General features: G+C 43.1%; 1 protein-coding gene across 2 annotated transcripts in view; it reads left to right on the top strand.

Annotated features, from left to right (window-relative positions):
* Nucleotides 1-12,891: 12,891 nt before the first annotated feature.
* The window catches only part of SPATS2 (spermatogenesis associated serine rich 2), a 146,843-nt gene continuing 141,077 nt past the window's right edge, over nucleotides 12,892-18,657 (top strand). For both annotated transcript variants that reach the window (XM_047740504.1, XM_047740503.1), the window contains exon 1: nucleotides 12,892-13,200. The gene's annotated coding sequence lies outside the window, so the exon portion shown is untranslated. The remainder of the gene's footprint in view (nucleotides 13,201-18,657) is intronic.

Here is an 18,657-nt window from a genome sequence, read left to right as displayed (position 1 = left end):
AGAACCTGAGCAGGGCGAGGGGCAGAGGGACAAGCAGACTCCCGCTGAGAGCTGAGCCTGACTTGGGGCTCAGTCCCAGAACTCTGAGATCATGACCTAAGCCAGTCAGATGCTCAACCAACTCAGCCACCCAGGCACCCCCAGAATGTATATTTTAAATTTTCATTGATACTGTATCAGGTTACTTGTGGAAAAGATTATAGCAGTTTACACGTCTACCAACAGTGTAAGAAACTGGCCCATTCCTTGTAACTGGAATGGACTGTTAACCACTCTTAAATTTTTGCCAAAATGATAGGTGAGAAATAGTATTTGATTACTTTAATTTGCCTTTCCCTGACTCATACTAAAGTTCAGCATCTTTTCAAGTTTTTCTTGGGTTGTTGCATTTCTTCTTCAGTGAATGCCTGAAAGTCTTATCTCCCTTAAAAAAACTTACGTTCGGGACACCTGGGTGGCTCAGTTGGTTGGACGACTGCCTTCGGCTCAGGTCATGATCCCGGAGTCTGGGGATCGAGTCCCGCATCGGGCTCCTAGCTCCACGGGGAGTCTGCTTCTCCCTCTGACTTTCTCCTCGCTCATGCTCTCTCTCACTGCCTTTCTCTCAATAAATAAATAAAAATCTTTAATTAAAAACAAACAAACAAACAAAAAAACCTTACGTTCCCAGGGCGCCTGGGTGGCTCAGTGGGTTAAAGCCTCTGCCTTCGGCTCAGGTCATGATCCCAGGGTTCTGGGATCGAGCCCCAGATCGGGCTCTCTGCTCAGCAGGGAGACTGCTTCCTCCTCTTTCTCTGCCTGCCTCTCTCTCTGCCTGCCTCTCTGCCTACTTTGCGATCTCTATCTGTCAAATAAATAAATAAAATCTTTAAAAAAAAAAAAAACAACTTATGTTCCTGGGGTGCCTGGGTGGCTCAGAGGTTAAGCCTCTGCCTTCAGCTCAGGTCATGATCTCAGGGTCCTGGGATTGAGCCCTGCATTGGGCTCTCTGCTTGGCGGGGAGCCTGCTTCCCCCCAACTCTCTGCCTGCCTCTCTGCCTACTGGTGATCTCTCTCTCTGTCAAATAAATAAATAAAATCTTTTAAAAAATTAAAAAAAAAAAACAAAAACAAACTTATTTTCCTACTTGTCTTTATGAGATCTATTTTGTTGGTATCCTTGTTTGTTAGGAACTTTAACCATTTGTCATAGATTTATATTTTTCTCCAGTCTATGATTTGTCTTTTGACTTTAACCATAGGTTTTAGAATCAGAAGGATTAGTATTAGGATTTGAATCTGGTTCCATGATTTTCTAGCTGTTTGTGATCCTGGGTTTCTTTGGTCTCTGAGAGCCTTAGTTTCCCCTAAAAATTGAGATAATAGTGTGTACTTTTTTTTTTTTAATTAAGTAGGCTCTAAGCCCAGTTGGGGCTTGAACTCATGACCCTGAGATTAAAAGTCTCAGGCTCTACCAACTGAGCCAGCCAGGAACCCCCATAGTATGTACTTTTTTTTTCTTCCAAGATTTCATTTAGATTCAGGTTAAACAACAGTATATACTTTTTTAATATATATTTTTTAAGATTTTATTTATTTATTTGACAGAAAGAGATCACAGGCAGAGGCTTTAACCCACTGAGCCACCCAGGCGCCCCAACAATAGTATATACTTTTAAAGGATTGCTGGGATAAAGAAGCTACCATATGTAGAGTGGACAAATAATTCAGTATAATACTTTCCCCTTTTCAGGGGCGCCTGGGTGGCTCAGTGGGTTAAGCCGCTGCCTTCGGCTCAGGTCATGATCTCAGGGTCCTGGGATCGAGCCCCGCATCGGGCTCTCTGCTCAGCAGGGAGCCTGCTTCCTCCTCTCTCTCTGCCTGCCTCTCTGCCTGCTTGTGATCTCTCTCTGTCAAATAAATAAATAAAATCTTTAAAAAAAAAATACTTTCCCCTTTTCAGCCCACATAAGGAAATAGGGCTTGAGTATCTAGGGAGTTAACTGGTATGGAATGAAGGTTCTACTTGTAAGGCTGAATTTTCTTAGAGTATATAGTATATTTTCTATTTTTAAAAAGTTTTCCTCTTGATTTCCTGCATATCTCTGTAATGCTCACAGATAACGGTTAGAAAGAAGTAAATAGGAATGACGGGTTGGTTGTGTTGTTGATGGTAGGGGTTCCCAGCAGTCCCGCTTCTTCACCCATTCTTTCCTAGACTCTCTCTCGTTTTATAATTAGAAAAATTCCAGCCTTTCTTAGCTGTTTATCGGGAACCAGGGAAGTGGTTTGGGTTTGGCTGTTCTTGGGCTGTAGTTTCAAAATGGGGCAGAGCTCATCTGGGCCAGTTTGATCGTAGAAGTCCTCAGAGTGAGACAACTCTGAGGGTGAGATGAATCTTTGGGAAGGGAGCTGGGAAACTGCTTGTAAGACGGCCCTTTTCACCTGCAGATTCTCCTTGTAGAAATCTCTTGTCATCCTTTGGCACATTCATTTCGATTAGGGATGCTATTCCCTGACATCTGGAGGCTCGGTCCTTCTATGAAGAACAGAGAGGTGTTACACTTTCTCAGGTGTTAAAGCATGGCCATCTCACACCCAGCCAAGCCACATTGGTCATGTTAGTGTGGATTGGTTTTGCACAAGAGAGATTTTTGTGGGTATGGGCTGGGGCACTAAGAAGTAAGAAGTGAGGGGCGCCTGGGTGGCTCAGTGGGTTAAAGCCTCTGCCTTCAGCTCAGGTCATGATCCCAGGGTACTGGAATCGAGCCCCGCATCAGGCTCTCTGCTCAGCAGGGAGCCTGCTTCTGCCCGTCTGCCTACTTGTGATCTCTGTCTATCAAATAAATAAATAAAATCTTAAAAAAAAAAAAAGAAGTAAGAAGTGAGAAAGAGACTAAAGAATGTTTACCTCTCAGTAGGAAAGACTGGTTAAACCATATTTGGATTTTATCTTCCTTCCCAAAGCACTGATATAGCAAAAATCAGCTGAAAGTAGAAATCCATTGTAAAATAATTATATATTTATATAAACCTAAGACATTAGGAAGTGTGAGGTCTTCCTTATTCTCTACCTGAGTAGATTTAATAAAATCCAGTGATTTCATATTCTCCCATTCCCACAAATTAAAAAAATGTGTAGACCCTTTAAAGAGTTGGTAGGGAATTGAGAAGACCTCTATGCCAAGTACTCGTTCAGTGCAGAATCTTGAGAACAGCTTTCCTTAAAGATTTCTATTTCAGCTTTTTTTTTTTTTAAAGATTTTATTTATTTACTTGACAGGCAGAGATCACAAGCAGGCAGAGAGGCAGTCCGAGAGAGAGAGGGAGGAAGCAGGCTCCCTGCTGAGCAGAGAGCCCGATGTGGGGCTTGATCCCAGGACCCTGAGATCATGACCTGAGCTGAAGGCAGAGGCTTTAACCCACTGAGCCACCCAGGCGCCCTCTATTTCAGCTTTTGACTCAATTGGAAATCTGCTCCCTGCTTCACCTGTTGGGCATCCTTAATTGTTAAGTTCTTTCACTGGACTAAAATTTGCTTCCCTGTAATTTCTTTCTAGATCCGCCATCTCTTGTTACAAAGAACAAAACCCAACAAAAACCCCTTTCTTGATAAGAACTTGCCCTTCATTTCCTACCCCTCTAAATCTTCCCTTTTCTGTCTTAAACATTGCCTTGTTTGTGGAAGTGCACTGCAGTTTGGTAGAAAGAGACAGATGGAGAAGTGAGGAGATAGGCTGCTCCCTCCACTTCTTGTGGGACCAGCCTGCTGCTTTACCACTCCGGGCCTCAGTTTTTTCTTCATGATATGAGGAAGCCAGACTTAGATGACCTTTGAGATTGCTATCCATACTGGATGCTGGGTTCTTAACTTTTCAGCTAAGGCTTTTGCTAAATAGTTCTGTTTTGTCATCTTCTGTCTGCCCTCTTGTGGACACTGTCCCCGGGAAGAAAATAAAATATTCAGTTGATTGAGAGACCATATAATGGCCCCCACCTCCCCCCCGCCCACACAAAAAATTCACCTACGTTAAACTGTTTTCGTGTTTTCATGTTCCCATGTAGTCCTCATCCATAAATGTACATAATTAATTTCTACATGATTGAATCATATCACGGACACAATTTGGTATGGCTTTCCCCCTCACTGAATCATATGCACTTTATATATTATTATGAAGACATATATGTGTGTGTATATATATGTTACTATGAAGACATACATGTATTTAATTGAGATGAATTCACATACCATAAAATTCATCCTTTTTTTTTGTATTGTGTTAGGTGTTCCCTGATTCATTGTTGCAAAAATTCATCCTTTTAATGTATACAGTTTAGTGGTTTTTAGTATATTCATAAGGTTGCACAACCATCCCCACTATCTAATTCCAGATGTTCTTTGCCTCCCTCAAAACAAACGCTCGTACCCATTAGTGATCATTCTCTGTTCTCCCCTCCCCCAGCCGCTAGCAACCACTAATACTTTCTGTCTCTACAGATTTGCCTATCCTGGACACATTATACAAATAGAATCATACAATGTCTCCTTTTGTGTCTGGCTTTTTTTTCACTTAGCCTAGTGTTTTCAAGATTCATCCATGTTGTAGCATGCATTAGCATTCTGTTTCTTGTTTGATTTTTTCAAATAGCTTGTCATTATATTTTAATGCTGTATAATATTCCCTTTTTGGGAGACATTTAAGCTATTAATATATATTATATATATATATACTCATAAATATATATATATGTATGTTATAAAGAATGCTGCATCGATATCTTCATGTTTCTAATTCATCTATTCTCTTGAATTTTTTCAGAATAAATTCCCATGGGTGGGATTACTGGGTCAAAGGGTATGAACATTTTTATGGCTCTTGTCAATATTGCTCTTAAATTGTGCCCAGAACTAAATGCAATTCTCAGATGTGTTCAGACAGAACGGGGTACTGTGGGGCTATTAAGTTCTCAAGGTCTGGACAATATATCATCCTTTAAATCAAGCAGTCTAAGAATTTATTAGTTTTTTTTGGTTGCTCATTGAGCTTATAGCCAACTAAGGCCTTTAGATCTTTTCCTAGGCACTGTGTCTTAAAGCTACGCTTGCATCTACTGTAGGACCCAGGCGGCTTTCCAGGACTCTCTGACTTGAATTTAGTATGTCTTTGTTTTCTCTTGTTATGTGGTCCGAACAAGAAGCTGGAGCTTTGGGTTTATTGCAGTTTTAGCTAAGAACTGCAGATGGCGCCTTAAGGCTGTCGCAAGGGTCAAATAGGTCCCTTCCCTTTTTGTAAGGATCTGGTAATGGTACCTCTTTAGCAGGTTCATTACCATAATTCAGTCCTCCCCTTTTGTTGGGAAGGAAAGAACAGCTGTGAAGCTGGATTTGGGTGTTATTCAGGGCAAGCTCCAAAGGAAGCATGTTTCCTAAATGTCATTTGATCTCCCGGGGGATTCTGGGGCAGTCTGTCTCACGTGAGAGGTTTGCTTGAACACACTTTAATGCCACTGAGTTTTTGGCTTTTGAAGTGTACATCCTAAGAAGCTGATTTTGTTGGTTTCTCTTTGTGTTCCTTGCCATCTTTCTCTTGGTCATTGTAAAAGATTGAAACATGTTCAACTGCCTGATTTTGTTCATTTGTTTTGTGAAGGTGGGTTTTGAACCACAACAGTGAAAATTTTTCATAGGGTCCTGCTGAAAGGGATTTCATTTCAATAATTTGTTGCTCCCCTTATTTTCATTTTCCTTTCCTTCCCAATTCTCTTCTTTCTCTTCACTTCTCATCCACCCTTTCCATAGCCCATATTTGCTTATTTGCCAACTATTTTAACTATTTTTTAAAAAGATTTTATTATTTATTTAACAGAGAGAGATCACAAGTAAGCAAAGAGGCAGGCAGAGAAAGAGGGAAGCAGGCTCCCTGCTGAGGAGAGAGCCGGATCTGGGGCTCAATCCTAGGACCCTGAAAGCATACATAACCTGAGCCACCCAGGTGCCCCTATTTTAACTATTATAACTCTAGTGTCACCTTTGATTTTTCTGGATTTAAACCTCACTGACAACTTTCAACAGTGCTCTGTGTGGGAAAGTTGGAAGGGAATAATTTTAAATCCATTCTGTGCCCGACCTTAGTCCCTTTTCTGGGCTGGGAAAGGTTTTGGGGAACATTGTCATCTGGGTGGTGACTGAGTTAGCACAAGAGCCTGGCTAGCAAGCACCACCTGAAGGGACACTTTTCCTAGCACCAATAAGTCAGGCACCTTTCAGATGAATTAGTGTAAAGAAAGGAACGGGAAGGATATGGGGGAAATAAATGTCTTCTATTCGTATGTTTCCAAGGCACAGATCTGAGGGCCAGTGAGGCTCATTGTTACTCCTTTACTTCTCCCTCTATACCCATAACCACTAGTTTGGACTTGGCTTCTCTTGATACTTTCTCCTTTTCACTCATGGGGCCCATAGCAGAGAGCGTAAATTTACTGCTTTTCTGCATAATTTGGATAGGGAAGCAAATAGCTGCTATTTCTGGCCACATGGTGCCATATTATTCATATTCAGTGACTGGGAATTCATTGCCTCTCAGCAGTTTACTTTTCTTGCATAGCTAAGAGACTGATCATTTTAGACCTACCTCCTTTCCAACTCTAATTCTTTTCCATCAGTGCGTTCCTTTTCTCGTGTTCATGCCTTTGGTAATGTCACTCTTCTTTCCTGCAATTTTTTCCCCCTCTCTGCTAATCCAAATCTTTACACTACTTTTACATCCAGCTTAAGGTTTATCCCTAAACGATGCCTTCACTGATTAATTCCATCTCCAGTAATCTTTCCCCCTTGAGTTCCTTCAGCATTCTTGTCTAGTTTGGGTCGTTCTATCAAGCATTTTCTTACATGTTGCCATATAATCATTCTCTGTCTTCTGCTTGTAAGTCTTGTCTCCTTAACCAAAACAAAGCCCCTTGAAGGCAGGGGCTGTTTTCTCCCCATGCAAATAACAGGACATTTAACAGTGCAAACAACAGAACGTGTTATTTAACAATTTAAAGCCTTCACTTTCTCATTTGTTACTGGGGATAATGATGCCTACATCACAGGGATGTTGAGACAATTATGAGACAATGTGTTGAGAATGTTTTATGAACCATAAAATATTTTACAGAGGGTAGGCATTATCAATTTTTTAAAAAATATTTTATTTATTTATTTGCCAGAGAGAGAGAGATCACAAGCAGGCAGAGAAGCAGGCGGGGTGGGGGGGAAGTAGGCTCCCCGAAGAGCGGATAGCCAGATGTGGGGCTCAATCCCAGGACCCTGACATCATGACCTGAGCTGAAGGCAGAGGCTTAACCCACTGAGCCACCCATGTGCCCGGCATTATCAATTTTTAAAACAATGATGAAAGACTGTATAAATGAGAGGGCATGCTGAAATTCCATGAATGAACTTACAGTAAATCAGTATTAGTTATGGGTCTAACACATAGACACAAAGTGACTAAAGATCAAATTCAGGGCCCCTGGCTTAGTTGGTAATCCATGGGATGCTTGATCTCAGGGTTGTAAATTCTAGTCCTGTTGGATGGAGAGATTACTTAAAAAATAGTCTTTTGGGGCACCTTGGTGGCTCAGTCAGTTGGGCAACCGACTCTTGATTTCAGCTCAGGTCATGCTCTCAGGATCATGGGATCAAGCCCTGTGTGGGGCTCTGGATTCAGTGTGGAGTCTGCTTGGGATTCTCTCTCTGCCCCTCCCCCTGCTTGCCCACTTTCTCTCTCTCAAAATAAGTAAGTAAATAAAATCTTAAAAATATAAAATCTTCACTTTTATTTTTTAAACATGTATTTAATATTTATTTTTGAAAAAGATTTTATTTATTTATTTGAGAGGGACAGAGAGAGCACAGGGGGAGAGGGAGAGGGAGAGGGAGAAGCAGACTCCCTGCTGAGCAGAGAGCCTGATGAGGGGTTGAATCCTAGGACTCTGAGATCATGACCTGAGCTGAAGGCAGGTGCTTAACTGACTGAGCCATCCAGGCTCCCTGATTTATTTATTATTTTGGAAAGAGAGAGAAAGAGAGCGAGGTGGTGGGGTGGGGAGGGACAGAAGGAGAGGGAGAGAGAGAATCTCAAGCAGATTCCCCGCTCAGTGCAGCGAGTGACACAGGGCTCCATCTTGAGGCCTTGGGATCCTGGCTTGAGCTGAAATCAAGAGCTGGATGCCCAACTGACTGAACTGATAAGGTGCCCCATCTTTTAAAAAAAATTTATTTATTTGACAGAGAGAGAGATCACAAGTAGGCAGAGAGAGAGGGAAAGCAGGCTCCCCGCTGAGCAGAGAGCCGGATGCAGGACCCTATCCCAGGACCCTGAGATCATGACCTGAGCCAAAGGCAGAGGCTCAACTTGCTGAGCCACCCAGGTGTCCCGTTTTTTGTTTTTGTTTTTTTTTTTTAAAGATTTTGTTTATTTATTTGACACAGAGAGAGAGATCACAAGTAGGCAGAGAGAGAGGCAGAGAGAGAGGAAGGGAAGCAGGCTCCCCGCCTAGCAGAGAGCCCGATGTGGGGCTCGATCCCAGGACCCCGGGATCATGACCTGAGCCGAAGGCAGAGGCTTTAACCCACTGAGCCACCCAGGCGCCCCCCGTTTTTTTTTTAAATAAAATATTTTTTAAAAAGGTCAAATTCAAGTTTTTAATGTACTTATAAGGCACTTTTGCTGAACTGTTTCAAATATGAGTTTTTGTTTTGACATTGCCACTAATTTTGTGATATCACAATTCAACCTTTGATAATTTAAGACCAGCCCTAGCCATAAACATCTGATACACAGCTAAATTTGACTATGTTACTCATGTCTTTGGACCTCCATTTTGTTATTTCTAAAATGAGAAATGCTAACCTAATCAAACCCCTTTAATAGAACTTTATTTTTTTTAAGATTTTATTTATTTATTTGACAGAGAGTGAGAGAGCATAAGCAGGGGAAGAGGGAGAGGAAGAAGCAGGCTCCCTGCTGAGCATGGAGCCCGGAGCGGGGCTCCATCCCAGGACCCTGAGATCATGACCTGAACTGAAGGCAGCTGCTTAACTAACTGAGCCACCCAGGTGCCCCTTAACCGAACTTTAGAAAATGAGTGCTCAAAGAAACATGAATCCCATACAGAAGTCTCTTAGGAAGAAATTGTTTCCTTGGGCGAAAGCTGTATACTATATAGGGCATTCATTTAATTATTAACAAAGTACATTACCATGTTAAGTGCTCTGGGAAATAAAGAAACCAGTTTCACTTATTTTACCCAGTGTTTCCCAAATATGTTTGGAGCTGGGATAGTTTTTTCAGATCTGTTTATCTTTCCATGAAACTAATTTTTTAAGACACACAGTTTGGACTGCCCAAGTGAATATTCTTAGGTATTAGAAGTGGGGCAATCAGAGGGACAAGTACACCCCTATGAGATGTCCTTTGGTGGTCTTTGTGCCTGTTGTGGTTTGGAGCTTCAGATTTGGCCAAGAGACTTCTAAAAGATCATGTTCCTTAATTACAGTCATTAGTTACCGTCTTTAAGATAATGAGTAAAATTTTCGTGTCTCTCAGTCTAAATTCAGCCTTTTTTTCCCTAATAAAAATAGAGAATCTAGGGGCGCCTGGGTGGCTCAGTGGGTTAAGCCGCTGCCTTCGGCTCAGGTCATGATCCCAGGAGGTCATGATCCCAGGTCCTGGGTTCAAGCCCCGCATCGGGCTTTCTGCTCAGCGGGGAGCCTGCTTCCTCCTCTCTCTCTGCCTGCCTCTCTGCCTGCTTGTGATTTCTCTCTGTCAAATAAATAAATAAAATCTTTAAAAAAAAAAAAATAGAGAATCTGGCAATCAAACACTTCAGATCCAAAAATTCAACTCAAACAAAAATATGAGAAAAATTCCCCTCTCCAGGATCTATTTCAAACATATCAAATTAGGTCTTATTAATATTTGCAAAATATATCTGCCAAGGTGAAAATTATGTCATGATTTATCTTTAGTTCTAATTTTGCCACGAAGTCATTAGGTAACCTGGGATAAATTGATTCCCTTAAGGCTGAACTGAGACACAGCAGTGTTATTTCAAAATGATCTTTTGTAATCCTTAGCAGTTACTTTAATCTTTTCAGAAATTTGGTTGTTTTTTTCATTTTCTTCAAAGTATGTAACAAGTATTATATATTGAATTTATTACAGCATTTCTTGTCCTCCAGTATAATTAGTAGATAGACTTTAAATAATTTGCAATCATTTCAAAGCAGGCAATTATCACATTGTTTTATTGTGAAGTATGGCGTACAAAATGGAAAATGTATATGTAAAGAACAATGATAAAATTAATCTTTATAACGCAGGTCCAAAAGATATTTTTGAAGCATTTACTCAGTGCCTTTGGAGAAAGAGAGTATGGCATGGAGAATGGGTGAAGGCGGTCCATGAGTTGCAGGATCCCTCTAGCAAACCTCACTTAGCAAGTCATGTATGTGACCCACCCTCCTTCTTGAAGGACTATTTCTTTTTTTGAGTAAAATTCTTTTTTGAAGAGGAATTTGTCCCAAATGAAAGAACAGAACAAGACTATGGCTTGGAAAACCAAACAAACACACAAAATTCTTTTTTGAAAGCACCTACTGCCTCCCCAGGGACTTAGCAAAATATTCCTTTCAATCACATTCAGAACTCTCCCTTAGAGACTTGTTAAATAGGATATTCTCCATAGTGTTAGATTTCCAGTGATGTTTTGACAGCTCTCATAGATTGGGCCTAGGTATGCTCCTTAATTCACCTCCCTTCTACATACATATCTACATATGGGATATCTATATATAAAAACTGTCTCCCATTAGACCACGGGCTCTCTTAGTAAAGGCATCGAATGAATGTCTTTCCCAACACTGTAAGATTTCCAAGGATAGACTTTATTTTCCTCCCAAAGAAAGTATATTGGTTTTGCAGCACCAACAGGCCCTATACTGAAGGTGTTTCCCAAAAACCTTTTGGTAGGTGAAATCTGTCGTTATGGAAAAGATCTTAAATCCTATTGGTTCAGGTCCTATTCTTCAGCATGAAGTTCCCCATTAACCAGGGCCATATCATCCCATTTCTACTCTGTATGGGAAGGAAGGGAAATTGTGGAAGAATTAGTCATTCATTCCTGTGTTCCTACACCACTTTGCGTTTTTCTGTTTCAACACTTATTACATGCTATTTTAGTTAATTATTTAATAGCTTCTATCCTCCTTTAACAATTGGATACTCTCCTTGGGGATAATGTTTTATTCAAATTATTTGTAAGTGACCCAAACCTAGAACAATGCCTACCACTCACTGGGTACTTATGAATCTAACGAATGACAAGAGCACAGATATTTGGAGAGTTTGCTTCTATTTGAATCTTCGAGAACATATTCAATAGTAAGTACGCGTTTGAATCTTTAAGAAAAGATTCAACAGTAAGCAACACATGGCATAATGTCCTAATTAGCTGGTTGACCTTGTCTTTTGTTTCTTTAGATCTGTAAATGATGTGGTTGGATTAGATCAGGCATTATTAGCCAGGGGTCATTGGGCTCCAGGGTATTTTTGACTCTTCAGCCCCACGCAAAGTTAAACACAAAGGACCAGATAACTTCAGAGAGATCTTACTCCATTACAGGTACTGGGACTTCAACAGCGAAAGCGTGAACAAGCTTGTGCCTATGGTGTCTAGCTGCATACACTCATGTACACTTTCAGGCTTGTCGCTGATGACTGTCCAGAGTCTTTTACGCATTGGCCTCAAAAGCTAAGAACACCGGGCAGATTCTGATGAATCTTTTCTTTGTTAACTATCTTAATCCCCAGCCTCTGGCCACTCCTAATTGATTACAGATCAGCTGACGGTGGGATGAGTACTTCACACAAGCCCAGCACTGGCCCAAAAGGTGCGCCAATACTGGAGATGGTTCTGGTCCTGGGGTGGTTGGGAATCTGATCACGAAGCCAGAAGAGTAGTTAACAGAAGGATTCATGGGCGGCCCAACTGCCCACAACCGCATGGAGGGATGCAGACAGCTGAGCAGACTAGAAAACCGACTCAGAAATGGGCTTGGGCAGTGTGTCCCGCGGACGAGGGAGAGAACCCTCAAGTGGTTCCAGAGGTTGTCCTGTCCCCGACCCTGCACCGGCCTCTACGGACTCCCAGGTTGCTGAGCGGTCGCGAAGTCCTGACGTCCAGGAGCTTCCGAAATGGCCTTTTGGAGTCAAACTTGGGTTGGGGAAGAGGGAAAGGAGAAAGTGCTGGGAAGTCCTCAGGGCTCAGCTGTGAGCCGCGAACTGCAAGGCCTCTTGAGACAGCCAGTCCTTCCTGGGACCTAGAGATCAAAGCCCCTCCCGACGTTCCCCTCTAGGCGTCCGCCTTCGGCAATCTCCGGGGGACTTTCGGCTCTTTCCGGCAGTTCCAGCTAGGGCCCTCCACCCTCCCGGCGCGCAGTTCCCTCCTCCTGACGCCGCTCCGCTCTTTCTGGGCCTGGGCTGTTGTGCACGTGGGCACGAGCTCTGGTCTCAGCCGTCCCTACTCCCATCTAGTTTCTTCCCGACCCCACTCCTCCAATCCCTACTCTTCCTCGTTTTCCCCAATTCCCGGCGACGCCCGAGCTCCCTGAACTCAGGCGCGCAACCCGGCGGGCGGTGCGAGGCGCGAGGGACTGAGTCACGAGAGGAGCGGTAACCCGACAGACTAGAGCCCGCCTTCCGCCCCGCGCCTCTCCACTCGCAGATCCCCGGCGCGCGGGCCGCCTCGCGCCCGGGCCTTCGCGCGCCGGTTGGCTGCAACGGCCTCGAGCTCGGCGCGCCGGGTTCGCGCCGGCGCGAGCACGCGCCCTGTGCGCTGGCTGGCTGGCGCGCACGCGCCCGAGCGGGCTCCGGGGCGGGGCGAACAGCGCGAGCCCCGGCGAGGTCGGTGTGGATCCGCTGGCATTCCGGCCCCTAGTCGCGGCTGCGATCCCCAGCCCGCCGCCTGGGCGAAGCGGGGAAAGGGGCGGTGGGGGCGGGGCGGCGTCCGGCTCTGGGAGAGCTGGGGGAGGAGCGCGGCGGCGACGGCGGCCGCTCTAGAAGAGGAGGAGAAGGAGGCGGAGGAGCTCCGTTCCTCTTCTCAAACCCTGGAGCGTCCGGGACGCAGAGCCCGGAACTGGGGGGACGCGGCAACTGCGGGGGCGCCGGCTAGGTGAGGCTGATGGTTCTGGGTGGAGGGGTTGGTGGGGGATAAGAGGGGGGCACAGAGGTGCAAGAGAGCGGGCTTGAGGGAGGGCACGGGGGAGGGGGTAGTTGTTGGGGGTTGGGGTGTGGAGAGGAGGGGGACTTGAGCCTTCTGGGACCTGGAGTACCCAGATGGTGAAAGGCTTCTGGGGTCAGTGGGGCGGACCGAAGCACACGGGTCCGAGTTGGGGGGTTTCCAGAGGCACAGACCGGGGAAACAATGGAGTAAGGGGGGACTCTGGTGTGAGCGTGTGTGGGGTATTGGATTCTGAGAAACAACGAGATCGAAAAGAATGAAAGAATTGGTCATTTGGGATGAGAAGTACAATGAATTGGGAATGCAGTGGGGATGCGTAAGGTCATCTGCGTGGGTGTCCGAGGTCCTTAGGATTTGGGGGGCAAAGTGGGATTTGAAAAAAAGAGAAAGGCATTTTTAGGAATGGGGGGGAGGACGGAAAAGAAAATAAGGTAAAGAAAGGGTAGCAGAGAAATGAAATAGATGTGGTTTGGTCTTAAAGCGGAAGGGTAGATCTTGTTTGAGAGTACAAGGTAGGTGGACTACAGTGGCATCTTTCTTCCAATTTATCCAGGATCATTGGGTTCTTTTGGAAGGTGGATCTTTCTCAGGCTGGTCCCTCTGCTGAGCAGTACAAGCTGTTCTTTTAATAATTCGGTTATCATTTATAGTCCGTTTCATTGATGAAGCATGCCTGTAGTATTTATTTCTCCTGTGTTCATTAGGTTACTGTATGTAATATACCTGTGGTTAATGAAGCAGGGGAGAGCATATCACCAACAGGAGGCATCTTGCTTTGTTGAGTTAGGTCAGTGATAATGCAGAGTTCAGGGTGCTTGGGGGGAGAACCAAGAGTTTATTTTCATGTAGACTAAAAGGTGATGAAAAGCCTTGATAAAATCGAAGTTATCTATACTTTGTTAGAATTGCAGTTTCTCACTGAGAAATGTTCATGTACCATCTGCTACTGATTTTATGCTCCTGGGAGAGTTTGGGTTCTGCCTCAAGAAATTCTTGATGCTGATATCAGATTATCAGGCTGCCTTATACTTTCCAGTTTGAATAAAGGTCACTTGAAAATACTGTGGGAAAATATTTCTGGGGTTATGATCTTTGCATTGATCTCCTTGATACTTGGATTTCCAGACCAAATATTGAGTGGTACTAGATATAAGATTGCTGATTTTGAAATTGTAGTTACCATTACGTCTTCATAAATAGTCAGTGTTAATCTTTTTATTTATTGGGTATTAAGTTTTGCTGACTCACCTAAGATTTCTGGGAATTTATCCATTTATATTTCCGGCTAGGTCTTGGATGGTAGTGTTAGACTACTTTATAAAGATCCAAAAGTAATGATCTAAATTGTCACTTTTCTTATCTCTTAAAAAAACTGAACAAGGCAAGGAATGTCTTCACTAGTGATAATGTGGCTCTTTATTGACCTCTTAGAGTGGACTAGGCAAGGTGCTAAGTTTGTTTTGCATGCATTATCTCATTTAACTTAATCCTCACGGTTATCTCCTATTTTATAATGAAGAGGCTAAATAATTTACTACGGTCACAGAGCTGGTAAATAAAGCCACATTCAGACCCAGCTCTGTTGGATGCCTTCTTTAAATCTTCACTGCTTGATTGTTCTACCTGCCATATCCTTCCTCCTAATCTTCGTTGTAGTATAATCATGAATTGGTTGAAACTTAGGTCTGATATTTATTTATTTTATTTATTTATTTTAAAGATTTAATTTATTTGAGGTGGGGGGAGAGGGAGCATGAGTAGGTGGAGGGGCAGAGGGGGAAGTAGGCTCCCGGCTGTGCGGGGGTTTCCAGACTGGACTTGGGGCTGGATCCCAGGACCCTGGGATCAGGACCTGAGCCGAAGGCAGACGCTTCACCCACTGAGTCACCCAGGCACCCTGATAATAGTGATTTAGATGAATATTGGGTTAGTGGGGGTACTTCTGTAGAGTTTGTAAATGTTTATTGCACCTGGGGATTTAACAAATCTTCTGGGGTCCACATAATAGAGCTGATCTTGCTAAGGGTTTGATCTGTGAACACACTGTTTAGTCTAGTGTACTGCCGAGTACTGTCCCTAGGTGGCGCTCTTCCTTGTAGAAGTCAAGGCAGCCAGTTGCGGAGTCAGAACCAATTAACGCTGGAAAACAATCGAAAACTGCTGAGAGCTCAAGTGCCCTCCCAAGCACCTGTTGAGTCCACAGTTGGTACGGGCATTATCTCTAAATATAGACAGGATCCTCTTAGAAACCGGGAGTGAAACAAGTAGAACTGAGAGAAACAGCTGGGGCCCGAGGGAGGAGCCATAGGTTGCTGGCCAAAACATCAGCATAGCCCTGAGGGGGGTTGATCCAGGAGTGCAGAGGGCCTCAGATACTAGTGCCTGGCAGGAAGGGAGGGAATATTTATTTGCTGAGCATTTATGTATTCTAGGCACTGAACTCAGTGTTTTATATATATCACTTCATAAGATCTTCAAACAACCCTTACAAGGTAGATGTAAGCATTATCCCTATTTTTCAGATGAAGCTCAGAAAGGTTAGGTAACATGTACAGATCACTTAGAGCCGTGAAGGAAGTTTGTATATATTATTATTATTATTATTGCTTGCTGTTTCCCATTGCAGAGCTACAGTATTAAACTTGGGAAGTTTAAGTCACTTTTAGGATCTACTCTGCTTCTTGTTAGAAGTACAACTGATTATTTCAATCTTGTTATTTCCATTGGAAACTGGAAGGAAGAGCTTGGTTTTCTCTGATTTAATTGTTGGGAAGGGGAGCCCATTCATTATTTAGTAAATAATCTCCTGTAGAATATAATTCATCTTCCTCAGTTGCTTGGTGTAAATCTGTAGCAACATGAAAATGGCATGTCCCTCCCTCCTGTTCTGAGGTCTTGATCTTCAGGTAAGTCATCTAGGCTCTGGAGGATGGCAGTGAAGCATGTCTGTTACAGACTCTTACCACTTTTCTTGATATATTTTTGCCACAAAGGTTTGGTCATCATTCTTGCTCGGTTATTTTTAAAAACTTTTGGTAAAATATAGATAACGTAAGATTTACCATTTAAACCATTAAGTACGGTGGAGTTAAATACATTAACACTGTTATGCGGCCATCACCATCATCCATCTCCAGAACATTTTAGTCTTCCCAAACTGAAACTATCAAACAATAACTCCCCATACCTCTATTCCCTCAGCCATTCCCCTTTCTGTGTTTATGAATATGACTAGGGATTGCATGTAAGTAGAATAATAATATTTGACTGTTGTGTCTGGCTTATTTCACTTAGCATGATGTCTTCAAGGTTCATCAATATTTTTGTTTGTGTCAGAATGTCATGCCTTTTTTTTAAGGAATGCATAATATTCCGTTGTAAGGTTGTACCACATTTTGTGTATCCGTTTAGACACATGGGTCATTTCCATCTTTTGGCTATTGTGAATAATGCTGCTGGGAATGTTGATATACACATACCTTTTGAGTCCTTGCTTTCAGTTACTTTGGATATATACTGAGAAGTGGGATTTCTGGATCATATGGTAATTCTGTTTAATTTTTTGAGGAAGTGTTGTTACTTTTAAAGATTTATTTATTTATTTTAGAGAGAGACAGAATGAGCTTAAGTGGGGCGAGGGATAGAGGGAGAGACTCTTCAAGCAGACATCTGCAGAGTGTGGAGCCTGACTCAGGGCTCCATCTCACAATCCTGAGATCGTGACTTGAGCCAAAACCAAGAGCCAGACACTTAACCAACTGAGCCAGCTAGGCACACCCTGTGAAGGATTGTTGTTACTTTTTTTTTTTTTTTTTTTGAAGATTTTATTTATTTGACAGAGAGAGGGAGAGAGAGATCACAAGTAGGCAGGCAGAGAGAGAAGGGGAAGCAGGCTCCCTGCTGAGAAGAGAGCCCAATGCCGGGCTCAGTCCCAGGACCCTGAGATCATGACCTGAGCCGAAGGCAGAGGCTTAACCCACTGAGCCACCCAGGCGTCCCTGTTGTTAACTTTTAAATGGTGGTTTTATTTGTGTTCACCTTAAGGTAGTACTTGGCCTTATGTTTGAGGGATGATGTTTCCTCTACTGACTTTCTGTACTGTTCATAGGACATTTGTACTGGAAGTGATTCAAAAGGAAATGATTTACCTAGTTTTCACAGCTCTCTCTTAGCTTCTGCCTGTTTATATTTATGTATCATGACATCTGGCAAGCACATTAAAATACATTTCAACTTAGCAATAAAGTACTTTTGAAAATCTTTCAGACAGCTCAGCTGATGAAGAAAATCAGAGTATCTGTTCTGAAGTGTGAAATATATCCAATGTGGAAGGAACCATTTGTTATATATAGATCTTTCTAGTCATACCTGTAAAGGTGGATAATCACCTTAAAAAATTATCTGTATGGGGGCGCCTGGGTGGCTCAGTGGGTTAAGCTGCTGCCTTCGGCTCAGGTCATGATCCCAGGTCCTGGGTTCGAGCCCCACATCGGGCTTTCTGCTCAGCGGGGAGCCTGCTTCCTCCTCTCTCTCTGCCTGCCTCTCTGCCTACTTGTGATTTCTCTCTGTCAAATAAATAAATAAAATCTTTAAAAAAAAATTATCTGTATGTGCATTTGAAGAATGTGTCAGTAGTTTAGAGCATTTTCAGTTCACTTTGTTGCCTTTGAAATCCAGGGTACTTTTTTCATTTAAAAGTGTTTTACATGTATGAGCTGCTGGTTACCACTTATCTTGCGGATCCTTTCATTTATTGGAAGAAGTTTGAGTGCCTGCTATGTGCTTTACGTATTTTAAGAAGGTAGCTGTAATGCAGGAAGTAAAATTGGCTCAAGTCATTATTTGACTCCATTTTTCCTTCTATTTGTGTGTGTATATATGTGTTTATTTGTGTACACACACACACACACACACACACGAATGAGTTCTGTAGTACCAAGTAAAGTAGATTGCTGTAGCTGCATACTGGCAGTGGACTATCTCTTAAGGATAGATCTAACCTCCCAATTCATTTTTTTTTAATGTCACAAAGAGGTTAATTATCTCTGCATCTTGCTTCTTGAGATTATTGTGTTACAAAGGGACTTTAGGTTCACATGCCATTTTCTGGAAGCTTCATAATCTTTTTTTTTTTAAGATTTTTATTTATTTGACAGAGATCACAAGTAGGCTGAGAGGCAGGCAGAGAGAGAGAGAGAGAGAGAGAGAAGGAAGCAGGCTCCCTGCTGAGCAGAGAGCCTGATGTGGGGCTCGATCCCAGGATCCTGGGATCATGACCCGAGCCGAAGGCAGAGGCTTTAACCCACTGAGCCACCCAGGCGCCCCTGGAAGCTTCATAAAAGAGTTAGTCCACACTTACCTTGGAGGGGTCTGTTGGTTCTGAAATAC

The sequence above is a fragment of the Lutra lutra genome, chromosome 8, assembly GCF_902655055.1.
Source record: "Lutra lutra chromosome 8, mLutLut1.2, whole genome shotgun sequence".
Classification (NCBI taxonomy): Eukaryota; Metazoa; Chordata; class Mammalia; order Carnivora; family Mustelidae; genus Lutra; species Lutra lutra.
This window is presented reverse-complemented; position numbering and strand designations above follow the sequence as displayed.